This window comes from Microcaecilia unicolor, chromosome 1, assembly GCF_901765095.1.
Source record: "Microcaecilia unicolor chromosome 1, aMicUni1.1, whole genome shotgun sequence".
Lineage (NCBI taxonomy): Eukaryota > Metazoa > Chordata > Amphibia > Gymnophiona > Siphonopidae > Microcaecilia > Microcaecilia unicolor.
This window is the reverse complement of record NC_044031.1, coordinates 251,167,436-251,180,441: the sequence shown is the minus strand read 5'-3', so window position 1 is coordinate 251,180,441 and position 13,006 is coordinate 251,167,436. Positions and strand designations below refer to the sequence as shown.

The 13,006-nt window shown below is 42.8% G+C and overlaps 1 protein-coding gene across 2 annotated transcripts in view; it reads right to left on the bottom strand.

Annotated features, from left to right (window-relative positions):
- LOC115471783 (golgin subfamily A member 4-like) overlaps nucleotides 1–12,540 on the bottom strand; it is a 178,193-nt gene extending 165,653 nt beyond the window's left edge. For both annotated transcript variants that reach the window (XM_030205611.1, XM_030205621.1), the window contains exon 1: nucleotides 12,491–12,540. The gene's annotated coding sequence lies outside the window, so the exon portion shown is untranslated. The remainder of the gene's footprint in view (nucleotides 1–12,490) is intronic.
- Nucleotides 12,541–13,006: the final 466 nt, after the last annotated feature.

The window sequence follows — 13,006 nt, the reverse complement described above, 5'->3', positions numbered from 1 at the left end:
GTGCTACCCCAAGAAGCACTTCCTTTTTGTTTTTATTTGTTGTAGTGTAAATAGTCCTTAACCAGCTGTCCGGTTTCTAAAGATAACAGTTGAGAGGATTTGTCTGCGTAGTACTGCTGGCCTGATCGGACTCCGCGGGCAGCAAGAACAGGCGCAAACAAAAGTGGTGTTTCCGCCCGGTTACTCCGAAGATGGATCAACTATCGCCCAGCTTTTTCTGGACCGGAGTCAGCCGTCTGCTAACAAGTGCACGTGTTGCAACGGCCAATGTCCAGAGAGTTGGTCTCGACAAGGCAACTGACCAAAGGATGAAAGTGTTTGGATCTTAAGAAACATAAGCAACCGGCGAGGCGCAACCGGTAGGCGAATAGTGATAGGCGAACGGTGAGAGAAGACAACATGGTAAGTATTTCATTTCATTTTGGGGGGATTGTCTTTGTATTCTTTTATTTGTGTTCTCTCTCTCTCTCTCTCTTCATTCTAAGACTTTAGATTAGAATCTGTTTAGTTGTAGTCATGCAGACTGCATTGGAGCAGGTCTCTATGGCAGTTCCGGCTTATAGAAATGAAATTTTAAAGTGCCACCAGAAATGGGTTAATGGAACTAAAAATCTGAGCATTAATTGGCCTCAGTCAGGCAGTTTTGATAAAGAAATTCTAACAGCTTTGAAATTGTGGATAGAATGTACTAAGACAAAAAAATATAGTAGGGAGAGACATTTAATTCTTTGGGGATTATGGGACAATATGGCAAGAAGTGGTTATGATCAGTCAGCCCAAACCCCTCTGCCCTATGCAGCAGTTTCCAAGCAGTGTATAGTAGGGGAAGGGTCTGCAGCACAGCTCACAGATTCTAAACATCCAGATCAGCAGCAGCCGCCCATATGGCCTACTGCTGCTGGTTATACTGCACCCATTCTCTCAGCTCCAGCTATGGATAGGTCTGAAAAAGAACTACCGGCACAGCCTAAAGCAAGGCCGGACACACAGCCATCTATAGGACAGGCAGGGCAGGTTCCCACTGCTCCTGTACCCACAACTTCAGGTGGGACAGCTCAGTGTGACCCCAACCTCCCTGAAGGAACAGTGAGGCAGGTGTCTATTGAATATCCTGATACAGAGGGGGGCGATAGTATGTGGACTAGAGCATGTGGATTCCTGAATCTTACTGGATTACAGGGACCTTTAATGATGGATGAATATATAGAAAACTGGGTAAAGGGGGGGGGGGGGGAGGACTGGAGAACGAAATTAGAAAAATTATATTAATGTCAGATCCGTAGTCAACAAAACAACAATAATATCAGACTGGATCAACTCAGAAAACCTTGATCTTATCTTCCTCAGCGAAATCTGGATCCACAATCAAAAAGACCCCATAATCTTTGAACTATGTCCTCCAGGATATAAAATCACCCACTGGACCAGATCAATAAAGAGAGGTGGAGAAATAGCACTAATACACAGAGAACAATTCCTTACCAAAACCATCGCTGCGTCTATAACTCTCCAACTAGAAATCGCATCAATCAGAATCCAAAACAAATCTCTGAATGATCAACTGAATTGTGTTCTACTCTACAGACCACCCGGTAATTGGAATGAAAGCCAGCCTAGCCTCACAGACTTCATCTCTAACACTTGCGTTAATAACTCCAACATATTAATACTAGGCGACATAAACCTCCACTTAGAAGATCCCAATTCTGCCAACGCTCGTGAATGCAAAGAATTCTTACAGTCATGGGATCTCAAATGGCCTCAAATACAAACCACCCACACTAAGGGACACACATTGGACCTCTTAGCACACAGACTGGACACAGATCATAACTTATCAATAACCAACATCAAGTGGTCAGAAAAACCATGGACCGACCACTACCAATTGAACCTATTCCTAAACTGGCATAAGAAAGGATCAATTCGAACATTAGAACAAACAACTTACACTACAAGAGGGCAAATAGACCCACAACTATTTTGGCAACAGTTATATGACAACGAATGGATGCCAACAACCGACTCCACACAATACCTAAAATCAATGGGAGGACAGATGCAGAATACTAAACGAAATAGCACCTCTGAAAACAAGAATATCAAAAAGACAAAACTCAATACCTTGGTACAATGACGAATTAAAAAAACTCAAAACACAAACCAGAAAACTAGAACGAGCATGGAAAAAAGCAAAAGACGAAACCACACTCAACACCTGGAAACAATTACACAGAAAATACAAATATGCAATTAGACAAACCAAACAGTCCTATTATAAAACCAAACTAGGACCAGACAACAAAGATCTCAAGAAATTATTTCAACTCGTAAATAAGCTATTAGACACCACCCCAGTCACCACATCCAACACAGACATTCCACATGCAGACAATCTGGCCACCTACTTCAAAGACAAAATTACAAAACTATGTAGCATCCTTCCTCTTCATAACACCGATATCGAAAACTTCTTCGACAACCTGGACCTAACCCCGGGTGGATACCCAGCTGATCGAACCTGGTCAATATTCAATCCACTTACTACCGAATCAGTCTCACAAGCGACTCGCAGATTCGCCAAAACCCACTGCAAACTGGACACATGCCCCAGTCACCTACTTAAATGCACCCCCAACCGATTCATAGAAGATCTTACATCCTACCTTAACTTCATGCTACAACAAGGCTTCTTCCCCAAGGAACATAGCAATATCCTTCATACCCCAATACCTAAAGATACTAAGAAAAAAACAAATGCTCTCACAAACTACCGACCAGTTGCGTCCATCCCTCTAGTAGTAAAATTGATGGAGAGCTTGGTAACTAAACAGTTCACTGAATACTTGGACAAATTCTCAATACTTCACGATTCACAATCAGGATTCCGCTCCCACCACAGAACTGAGACTGTACTTGTTATGCTTCTGTCCAAATTTAAGCAGGAAATAGATATAGGTAAAAGCATACTCCTCCTCCAATTCGACAAGTCGAGCGCATTCGACATGGTAAACCACAATATATTACTGAGACTCCTTGACCACTTTGGGATTGCTGGAAACATGCTTAATTGGATTAAGGGCTTTCTTATCACCAGAACATACCAAGTACAATCAAATTCAAATATATCACCACCGTGGAAAGCAACCTGCGGAGTACCCCAAGGATCACCATTATCACCAATACTCTTCAATATGATGATGATTCCATTGGCAAAGTCCTTGTCCAATTGAGGTCTAAACCCATTCATCTATGCAGATGACATCACAATATACATCCCCTTCAAACAGGACTTAACAGAAATAACCAACGAAATTAATGATGGCCTTAACATCATGGACTCCTGGGCAAACTCATTCCAACTGAAACTGAACACTGAAAAAACACACTGCCTCATCCTCTCATCACAACACAACAAATACAAACCCACTACCATAACTACCCCAGGACACACGCTCCCTACCTCAGAAAGCCTAAAAATACTTGGGGTCACACTTGATAGGAGTCTCACACTAGAGAGCCAAACAAACATTGTAACAAAGAAAATGTTCCACGCAATGTGGAAACTCAAATGAATAAAACCTTTCTTCCCAAGGGAAACTTTTTGGAACCTAATACAATCAATGGTCCTAAGCCATGCAGATTACTGTAACGGAATCTATGCGGGTTGCAAAGCACAGCTCACAAAAACACTCCAGACTGCCCAAAATACAGCAGCCAGACTGATATATGGTAAAACACGATTCAAAAGTGCCAAACCCTTACGAGAAAAGCTGCACTGGCTCCCAATCAATGAATGGACTATCTTCAAAATCTGCACCTTGGTACACAAAATCATCCACGGAGTAGTACCAGCTTACATGATAGACCTAATTGATCTACCAACTAGAAACAGATCCAGATCCATCAAGATCATACCTAAACCTACATTTCCAAACTGTAAAAGACTAAAATACAAAACAACCCACGCATCCAACTTCTCCTACATAAGCGCACAACTATGGAACGGACTCCCAACTACAGTGAGAACAATCCATGACCACTTAAACTTTAGGAAATCACTCAAGACTCACCTATTCAAAAAAGCATATCCCAACGATCCAACATAAAATCACAGCAACCAGCAACATATCATAACCGATGATCGTACTGGACAATCTGTAATCTTCACCTCTTTTGACCCTGCTACCTCACCCAACCTACCTCATATGATCACAATATTACTCTGTATCTGTTATTAACCGAAAACAACCTACCTCATATGATCACAATATCACTTTGTATCTGTTATTAACCGAATTGGCAAAAGCCTCTACGGTACTATGTAAGCCATACTGAGCCTGCAAATAGGTGGGAAAATGTGGGGTACAAATGTAACAAATAAATAAAAATAAATAAATAAATTTCAAGGGAGTGGAGTGGAGGAGAGCCCTAGTGGTTAGAGCACTGGTCTTGCAATCCAGAGGTGGCCAGTTCAAATTCCACTGCTGCTACTTGTGATCCAAAATCCAAATAAATAAATAAATAAAGGGGGTGTCGGAGGCATTGCAAAGGCATGGATGTCCTTCTCACAGAAACACCCACATTTTGAGCGCAATTCTGAAGTCCACTGAAGGCCCCCTAGGGTGTCTTGGCATGTCAGGGGGACCAGTGCACTACGAATGCTGGCTCCTCCCACGACCAAATGGCTTGCATTTGGTCGTTTCTGCGATGGGCATCCTCGGTTTCCATTATCGCCGAAAAACAGGGACGACCATCTCTAAGGTCGACCTAAATTTCGCGATTTGGGCATCCCCAACCGTATTATCGAAACATCTTGTTTCGATAATGCGAGTTTCCCTGCCCCTTCGCCAGGACTTCCTGAGAGGACGTCCCCAAGAAAACTTGGGTGCCCCTTTCGATTATGCCCTTCCACGTTACCCCCCCCCCCAAAAAACCTATAAAAAACTTGAAGATTTTAATATGTATATCCTAAAGGAAAGGAGAGATATGACTCAGATGTTTAAATACTTGAAAGGTATTAATATACAAACAGATCTTTTTCAGACAGAGAAAATGGCAGGACTACAGAGCATGAATTGAGGTTGTAGGGTGGTTTGGTTTGGATTGAATTGGAATGGAATGGATTTATTAATTTTATAAATTGATTGCCTAAGACCCCACTGGAGCAGGTCACATACCAGGCTCTTTACTCTTCTCTCTCGGAGGCCAAAAGAAAGAAATCCACACACACACCACAAATAAAAAAAAATATGTATCAAAGGCCTCTGGGAGAGAGCTGAGGGTCTCAAGTAATGACAGTGAGCTCACCCAGAACTGTCTCAAAATTCCTCAGGTCCTCTCCTCTTTTATTAAGAATGCATTATGTCATAAATTAACTGGTTACATCACAAATCACGGGACACAAACTTTGAAAAATCATTGGCTGGGTTATATTCTGCTTATATCTGCAAGTTCAGGGGCCATAAGGAGCCACCCTTCTTCAGGACCCTGAAAAAGATGGCATGCCTGTCCAGGCTGCGCTCTGCCGGCAAACAGGTTCCACCCATATCACAGAGATGCTAAAGGGTAATAATGACAGCCTGGCACTTTAGAGTCACGCCGCAGGGAGAGAGATGACGAAGGCATCCGGAACTGGACAGCAAACATCATGGACAACCTCCGTCTTGACAACCTCCAGAACCCACTGATCTGAGATGATGGAGACTCACTTGTTAAAAAAGAACAGCCATACTGGGTCAGACCAATGGTCCATCTAGTCCAGTATCCTGCTTCTAACAGTGGTCAATTTAGGTCACAAGAACCTGCCAGAATCCCAAATAGTAGTAAGATTCATGCTACTCATCTCAGGGACAAACGGTGGCTCTCTCCATGTCTATCTCAATAGCAGATTATGGACTTTTTCCTCCAGGAATTTGTCTAAACCTTTTTTAAACCCAGATACACTAACAGCTGATACCACATCCTCTGGCAATGAGTTCCAGAGTTTAACTATTCTTTGAGTGAAAAAATATTTCTTCCTGATCATTTTAAAAGTATTACCATGTAACTTCCTTGAGAGTCCCCTAGTCTTGCCTCCCACAGGATACAATGAGGGACCTAGCGCGCCCTCATTGGGCAGGCCAAGCTGCTGTGATGTGCCTTGGGGCCTCGAAAGGAACCCTGCTTAACCAATTAGTGCCCAATGTTCCCATATTTGTTAGGGTTAGGGTGAGGACTAGTATTAGTCCCAAGAGGGGACCTGTGCAGGGCCTGCTTAACCATCTGGGTCAAGCTCTGGAGCCAAAAAACCATCAGGGCCCCTATGAACCCCCAGGAGCCCCAACAGGACCCTCCAGCAGAGGGACTCTGAGTGGTCAGGAATGAAAAAGCCCATCACATGATCAAGGATTTGTCCTCCCAGTCTGAGTAAATTGGCAGTTAGAAACCTGTGTTTGTACGATAGATGATTGGATTGCATTTCATTGGCTCAAATTAAATAAGAGCAAAACTAAATGTTTATGCTTGAGTTCTAAATTAGATCCAAGATATATCGAGACTATATCTCTGGATGGTAACCAGTTTTCTCTGGATCTTCATTCAAAAACATTGGGGATGGAAGCGGACCATTTATTGTCTATGCAGTGTCACATACAGTCTATTACTAGACACTCCTTAGTAATACTGAGAAAGTTGAGGATATTTAGACAATATTTCAATTTAGAGGTCTTCAGAATTTTAGTTCAATCTTTAATTCTTTCCAGATTGGATTATTATAACCTTATGTTACCTAGCTGTTCTAAACCACTTATCTATAGTCTACAATCGGTCCAGATTTCTGCTGTTAGACCAATTTTTGGGTTATCCCAATTTGAAACACTTCCACCTTTCTATGCTAAACTTCACTGGTACAAGTTGCTGTGAGAATTCAGTTCACATTAGGTGTTACCACTTTCAAAATCCTTACTGGTGAAATTCCAGAGTATATGTTGAATTTAGTATCACTATTACAAGGGTCCTCTATTAAATACAAAACTCATAATCTTTTTCAATTAAAATTTCCAATGTATAAGAACTCAAAATCAGTCAAACATCTTTAAATATCTATTCAATATCAGCTAGCTAACCAGTGGAACCAGCTTTCGTTATCTATGAGATCTTGCACTCATTATTTTCAGTTTAGAAAACATTTAACTACTTTTCTATTTTGTAAGGCAGGTCTGTCTTCTGTTTAATATGTGACATTAGCTTGTTCTAATTATTTGTAGCTCCTAGATAGACTAGTCCAGCTCTTGATCACTGTAATCCAATACAAGAACTGGCATAATAATATTCCTCTTTTCTCTCTCAATGTGCTTGGCAGGCACACTGGGAGAGAGAAATCTATCCATTTGAGCTGAAGGGTGGGGGGAAGAAAACAGCACATGTAAAATGCTCATGGAGAGAAACAAGACAGACTGAATGAGCCCACATGTACCCACTATAAGAATAATCTATTATCTGTGCTCAACTGCTGGCTCTGAAGGCAGCGTAGCGTGTGCTGCCAGCATGCTCTAGCAGATGACAGGCGCACACAAGTCTGTCTGACTGCCCCAAGTCTACCTCAGCCCAGGGATCCAGGATTGCTGCTTTCACCAGCTCTCTCTGTGTGCGCTTGGAGGAAAAATTCTCTTCTTAGTTTTAACCATACCATTAGCCCCTGACAAAGGGCATAAAACTAGCTAGGCCAATTGAAAATTGTATTTATTTATTTTTGGTATATGTGCTGCTGGAGCAAGCACTTTTGGAAAGCCTGGGAGCTGCAGGAGGAATCTGTGGGGGGGGAGGGGAGAGGCAACAGGGGTGGTGGAATGTTGACCCATACCCCTCAGGCAAGTCCCCACAGGACCGAGCCAAATACTAAGAAGTGCAACTGGGGGTTTCAGAGCCAAGCTCCAAGCTCAAACAGGTACTGTCCTGAGACTACTACTACTACTACTAATAGCATTTATATAGCGCTACCAGACACACGCAGCGCTGAACACTTGACATAGAGAGACAGTCCCTGCTCAAAGAGCTTACAATCTAGGTACAACAGACAGACAAGACATTACAGGCAAGGGAATTACAGGGTAAAGAGGAACAAGGGAGGAGGAGGGCAATGAGTAGCGGCTAGGAGCCAAAGGCAGCAGTGAAAAGGTGAGCCTTCAGCATAGATTTAAAAACAGGTAGAGATGGAGCTAGATGTATGGGCTCAGGAAGACGGTTCCAGGCATAAGGTGCAGCAAGATAAAAGGAATGAAGTCTGGAGTTAGCGGTGGAGGAGAAGGGGGACGACAAGAGAGACTTGCTCAGACAGCGGAGTTCATGGGGAGGAATGTAGGGAGAAATGAGAGAGGAGAGGTAAAGAGGGGTCATAGAGTGGATGCATTTAAAGGTCAGTAAGAGAAGTTTGAATTGTATACTGAAGCGGACAGGGAGCCAGTGAAGAGACTTGAGAAGTGGGCTAGTGTGGGCATAACGATTCTGGCGGAAAATAAGTCGAGACTGTGACCTGGGAGCAGCTGTTAGACTCAGCCAGCAGAGTAGGGAGCTAGGCCAGGAAAAGGAGCACACCATCGGCACAATCTATCCACTGCTGAAGGTAGAGAAAAATAGTGGATTGTTCCAGGGAGAACCTTCTCTTATGCTGGTGATGTCACTGGTAGAATTCAGTTTTCTTTACCTCCACCTGCTGGTAGGAAGGGATAACACCCACTGGTTCAGAACAGTGGAGTTGACGCAAAGAAAGACGCTGATTACAATATCAGGATAGAATACAAATCAACAGCAACAAAATTAAAATTATTATGTGTTCCAAAATAAATATGTTTAATAAATGGGATTTTAGTGCTTTCCGAAAGCAAAAATAACTAGGATTCAACCGAAGTTTTGTGGTAAAGAGTAACATTATCCCAATTCGATCATTGTAATGCCATATATGTTGACTGTAAGGTGTGCCTGTTGAAAAAAACTCCAAACAGCTCAAAACACTGCAACCAGGTTCATATTCAAAATCTCTTGTTTTGAAAGTGCCTCCCCTTTATTAATCAAATTACACTTGCTTCCCATCAAAGTGAGACTCACCTTCAAATTATGTACCTTTATCTTTCAAATACTAAATGGCACAGCTCCAGACTATATGGTACCATTAATAAACTTACCTCAAAGAAATGCTAAATATGAGGCAAAAAACTATCTCAGACTACACCTGCCAAACTGTAGAAAAGTGAACTACAAAACTGTCCACTCTGCAGACTTCACTTACCTAAGAACCAAATGGCGGAACTCCTTACCACACCAAATAAGAAATATACAAGAATCAAACATATAAACGGCGAGTGACCGTACTCACTGCAAATGCGCAGTAGAGACTTCCCTCTCTGTCCCGCCCCCGCGTCAATACGTGATGACGGGGGGGGGGCAGGACAGAGAGGGAAACTGCGCCGCTGACGTTGCTACCGCTCCCCCCCCCCACTCGGAGTCGCCGCCGCCACCCCTCCACCCGGCCCGGGCCCTCTCTTCCCTTCTGAACTTACAGATCCATTCGCCGAACGCAGCAACGCACATCAGCTGAGCTGCAGTGAGCCCTTCCTTCTTTGCCTGTGGCCCCGCCCTCCTGTGACGTAACGTCAGCGAGGGCGGGACACACACAGGCAGAGAAGGAAGGGGCAGCTCAGCTGATGTGCGTTGCTGCGTTCGGCGAATGGATCTGTAAGTTCAGAAGTGAAGAGAGGGCCCGGACCAGGTAGAGGGGTGGCGGCGACGACTTCGAGGGGGGGGGGGAGCGGTGGCGACTTCGCGGGGGGGAGGGGAGCGGTGGCGACTTCGCGGGGGGGAGGGGAGCGGTGGTGACCGCGGGGGGAGGAAAACCTCTATACCAGCCCGTTTTTACGGGCTCAACGGCTAGTATACTAGATTCTGCAAAATCCTCAAATCGTTCCTATTCAAAAAAACCCTCACAAAGAATAACCATATCTCAAACAATTAATTATTACCTGGTTATGATCATTATGTACAATTTCTCATTCATAATAGATTTTCTAAATGTTAAACATCCATAGTTATCCCAGTATGTTTATGATACTGTATTGTAAAATTGGATTCTTAGAACAAATTACTTTCTTATGCATTATTCTTTGTTATGTATCCTATACTGTTTATTGTAAGCCACACTGAACTCAAACTTGTTTGGGATAGTGGCATGTCACAAATAAATAATGTGGGATATAAATGTCACAAAAACAGTAAAACATTTTTTTTTTGTTTCAATACATTTTTATTGAAAAGAGAGGCACATAACAACAACCCTCCAAGCCGGCACTCATACATATCAAAAGCCCCCCTCCCCCAAAACAATATAAATAATACAATCCACAGTTACAATCCTCCCAAACCAGAGAAGGAAATAAAGCGGCTCAATTCCTCAACCTCTCCCTACCTACCCCCTTCCCAGACAAACCAACAAGAAATGATGTTCACTGTGGTTTCTTCAGCAATATCGCCAAATTAAATCCCCCCTCCCTTAGTTCAAACAACCCTGCCAAATGAGTCCATTCCTCTTTTGATGGATCAAGAAAGTCATGTTTGTGGTCTGTCAGTTGTTCCAGGTCCTGCACCACTTTGACCTTCGAAAGTCAATCTTGTATAGAGAGACCCACAGACTGTTTCCACTTGGCCACAACAACAAACTTGGCCGCTGCCAAGCAAATCCATTTGAGTCTCCGATGCCATTTATAACCCCTCTTATAACAAAGGCCCAACAGATAAGCCGCTGGATCCAAAGGAAACCGACTCCCCAAGCAACATCCCAAAAAGGTGGCAACTGTGGTCCAAAGAGGTTTAAAGTGCCTGCAGGTCCACCATATATGGTAAAAGGTCCCTTGCTCCTCCAGGCAGTGCCAGCATATGTCCGTTGCACTCTGAGGAAACATAGCTTGCAGCTGCACCAGAATGTAATACCAGCAGGTTAACACTTTATAAGCATTTTCTTTAATTAATATACAAACATGCTTTCTTAACTTCACCAAATACCCTCTTCTACCCCCCCGAGTCAATTCCCACCCTAAATCTTGTTCCCATTGGGCCATAAATTTATATGTCACAAACCCCTTGCCCCGAAAAAAATTATATAGGAAAGAAATAGGGCCCTTAAACTTCTCCAGGGACACCCATAAATTAGCCAAATGTTCACTGTGTTCCGGATCATACCGCAACCACCCCTGGCCACTAAGGAAGTGCTTAACTTGCAAATAGGAGAAAGATCACTACCAGACAAGTCATACAAGCCCTGTAAATCCTCAAAACAGCTAATCTTTCCCACATCTAAAAACTGGCAAAAATGAACCAACCCCTGGCTCTCCCATCTAGCAAAGACTTTACTCTCCTGCCCAAAAAATAGGCTCATAATGAACCGAAGCCAGGGAAGAAACCCAAAGACCATACTTTTGCTGGACCCTATCCCAAAGGCCCAACAGGTGCTTCATGAAGGAATTAAAAAGCACGCAAGAATATATTTGAAAACCCCTGGAGATCTGCAGTAAATGCTTCAAAGAAAAACAGGGGAAGTGCGCCTGCTCCAGAACAACCACTGCTTTCTTCAAATGGGAGTCCTAATTGAACAACTGATGCAATTGAGCCACCCAATAATACCAGACCAAATTCAGAATACCCACCCTCCCAAGTTCACACACTGCTACATAAGGGATTTGAACAGCTGAGGCAACTTCCTCCTCCCTCCCCACCCCAGATAAGTAAAATAAATTTTCATGAATAGATTTATATCTCAAACCCCTTACAGAAAGAAATGACAACAAAAACCGGTCAAAAATATGACAATCATTGTCTGAACCTAATAACTGAACCATAAAATCTGTTTTGTTGTGTTGGGATCTTGCCAGGTACTTGTGAACTGAATTGGCCATTGTTGGAAACAGGATATTGGGCTTGATGAGCTTTCGGTCTGTCCCAGTATGGCAATGCTTATGTTCTTAACAACAAACCTTAAACATAATCAATGCTTTAACAGGCAACAAATAAAGAACAAGGGCGTAAATATTCAGCAAGCAGCGGACAGTTTTTTTAGCCGCCACTTGCTTTATGCCCCCATATTCAATACCGGGTCACGTCCACGACTGGCATTAAATATCTGGGTATCTGCGGATGGACAGTACTTATCCAGTTAAGGCCAATATTCAACCCTTAACCAGATAGGTGAAACCAGACAAAGATAAAACTGTGTTTTGTGCAGTCTGATTTGTCCAATTACCCTATCCAGTTAAGTGCTGAATATCGGCACTTACCTGCATAACTGCTGACTCTGCCCCCAAACCGTCCACAACATAGCCTGTTTTGGCATAGGTGGATAGAGGGGATATTCAGTGGTACTATTCAGTTAAGTGCCGCTGAATATCCCCAGATAGCCTCCTTAAAATCACTTTGAATATTGATCCCAGGAAAGTTTATCCAATAAATTTCAACAGGTTCATCTTACCTGAGGGATAGCTGTTTCATCTCCATTAATATTGTCTGTAGGTCTAGGAACTGGAGATGCATTCTGCAGGAAGGGAAAACACAAAAGGCATAAAGAGGAAAAAGAGAGTAACCTACCACACCCACAAGGAATGATCATTTACTCCCATGTTCTAGTGCAGATATATTTAGTGAATGCTATTAGTGCTTTCTTGTACCATTAATTTTTAACACATTTCCATGCAAGGAAGTATAATGGCATTACACATTCAAGGTCAGGAGTTAGTCCACTCTTAAGGTTATCAATAGAAATCAAACAAAATAAAACATGGAAAAGAAAATAAGATGATACCTTTTTTATTGGACATAACTTAATACATTTCTTGATTAGCTTTCGAAGGTTGCCCTTCTTCCTCAGATCGGAAATAAGCAAATGTGCTAGCTGACAGTGTATATAAGTGAAAACATTCAAGTATTACTATGACAGAAAGGACTTAACAAGGATCTGGGGTTCCTAGCCCATTATAAACCATAAAGC